Below are 2943 nucleotides of genomic sequence, written 5' to 3'. Positions count from 1 at the left end.
GCTCTGGGATTAGTCGGCTCGCATAACGAGTTGGATATCCAGGTTAATAAAAAAAAATAAGGTTTTTGTTCTTATGATTTATAAATTAATTATTATTTTCGTCTCTAAAATAATAGAGCCAACTTAGGAATGAAAACAACAATAATATTTTTTTCTAGATTAATTTGGATATCCAACCCGTTATGCGAACCGACTAATCTCAGGACGACCATCCATTTCGCGGGTAGCCCAGAGTCCCCGCATTTGAATCTCTGTGGCTACAAGAAGATTTTTATTTCTCTTTGGATTCGAACATAGGACCTCCAGACACTTTTGACATTTGGAGCCCAAGTTCAAACCAATTGGGCACCACCTTTGTGATTAACAATAAATTTTATAATTCAAAGACGAAAACAATAATAAAATATGTAAATTATAGGAATGAAAACCATAATTTAAAAAATGTACGGACAAAGATAACAACTTTCAACAAACGATAAGGATGAAATGCGTAATTTACTCTTAATATAAACTATGTTAAGAAGTGGTTGGAGAATGACAACAAAATAAATTCTAAGGCCAATGTAATATGGTCGAAATCCTATGATGTTATCTCATACTAATGTATACAAAGCGTAGGCTTGTTTTGAGCACTCTAATTTCTTTAAAGTAACATCACCGGAGGCATGGTCGGGCAATTAAGGCCAATAACGCATCACCGATAGAAGGGGCGAGTAAATCGCTACACACCTGAAGGCGGACCATCCGACCCAACCCAAAGTCCAACAACGAGCTTTTTAACTGCAACAACTTAAATAACCAAACAATTAATAAATAATTATTATTTTTAGTATTGATTATAATATTCATCAAAAAATTACTAATGGATGAAATAAAGAGGCAACAAATATAAAATAGTTTGATAGAAAAATTACTACCACAAATCAAATAGAAATAATAAGACCATCCATACACTTAAAAGTAGTGATGGCTAAAAATTGGTCCCGGCTCGAGCCGTGCCGGTCCAATCGATCCTAAGTTTTTTCATAACCGGTTATAACCGATCCCCACGTAACCGGTCCCGATCCCGGTCGAAAATAGTAAGACCGGTCAAGGTTCTTCACAACCGGTTATGGACCGCCAGTCCCGGTCCCAACATTAAGATTTTTTTTAATGATATATATTTTCAATACATTATAAAATTTGTAATTGGGTCATTCAAATACACTTTAAAAGTACGTTATAATATAATTAAAATTACATTCTCTTAGAAAAATATATTATAAAATTATTTAAAAATACATTTATTTATAAATTTATTTGAATTTTCGGGACGGGCCGGTCCATAGCCGGTCTGGTCCCACGAAACTGCCAAAAACCCCAATCGGTCCTGGTTTTCGGTCCCATAACCAGTCCTTACCGGTCCCAGGCCAGACCGGTACCGGTTCCAATCCCGAGCCGCTCTGGGCCGATTTGGCCATCATTGCTTAAAAAGGGTCTTAAGCTTTTAAATGTGTTACAACGATTTTTATACCTATTTTGTATACTCTTGAAAAAACACATTATACACATATTTTATGATTTAAATAAATATTGTTAATTATTTATAATTTAAGAAAAATAAATCAAATATAGTTTCTTTATTTTGATTTCATATACTTTTTTTCATTTCAGTTTAATAATGAAATAAAAAGGGAAAATTACATGAAAAAATAACATATTTTAACTTGATTCTTATTTTGGGTAATGTACTTTCAAAACTTCCATTTTGATAGCTAAGATGTAAAGTTTTAAACATTTAATTACCCGGGTAATCGATTGAAGCATTAATCAGTTTATCATGTTGATGTGACGAATGATGTGATATCCAACTCAGTATTATTTGCTGACATGGTTAGTGACATGAATTTTTTTAATATAAAATTAGCCTTTTTTAATCTAAAATTAATCTTCTACCGATTATTCGGGTACTTAAATGTTTAAAACTTTAAATTATGTATCATGAACTAGGTGTATACGTATGGACTTTGTTGGTGAATGTGATTAATTTTTGGGATAATTGTTTACTTTTATCAAACATTTATATTTCGTTCAACATTGAATTATATACGGGTTTAAATGGTGATTATCTGCCATTTGGATTGTATATTCAAAATAATTACTAAACAATCATTTCTTGTTATGCATTAACTAGTGTTTGATATCGCGCATTGCGCGATGACGATAATTTTTTTTAAAAATTATTGAAGTTAGCTAAATGAGTCGTTGATCACATTTATATATTAAATTAATAAGAATCAATATTACATTTGATATATGAATCCACCCACATCATTTTGATTATCCATATATTTTATACGAGTTTTACAAAACAACATATTAATCCTGAATACGGTGGAAACAGCCCCGGAACACACATTGTTTCGAACCACTTAGAGTCATAACTGGCTTTTTGACCTTTCATGAAAGTTGTAATATATAGTAAGGGCTTTCTAACTGCAAAATACGAGTTTATTCTGACTTACAGTTTGTGAGTTATACACTGTCAAAGTACAGAAGTTGCACTATCGGTAAAATCCAAATTCACAATTTCCCAACTAACTTTTATGATCCCAACTTCGCATATTCAATCAAACGGGCAATTTTCTCCCCGACTATGGGTCACATACTACTCCCCATTAATTGAAAATCCATAATTCTAATTGCTACGGTAATACCTTTTAGTTACCTTATGTCTGTTTGAACAACCTCGGTTAATCTTGTCTTTCTTATTATGATGTACTAAAAATTTGATGGAAACTCGTGTGTTTGGTCATTTAGTAAATATACTATTTTTTAAATAATATATAAGAGTGTTATGTAAATAATATAATTGACAATGATCATAAGGTATTAGAAGCATTATCTTCATTTTATTTAACTACATTAATTATAATCAATTTATTATTATTTAGAAACAAATAT

This window comes from Cynara cardunculus (assembly GCF_001531365.2).
Source record: "Cynara cardunculus var. scolymus isolate 2C chromosome LG 1, CcrdV1, whole genome shotgun sequence".
Taxonomy (NCBI): Eukaryota; Viridiplantae; Streptophyta; class Magnoliopsida; order Asterales; family Asteraceae; genus Cynara; species Cynara cardunculus.
Note: the sequence above shows the minus strand (reverse complement) of the source record.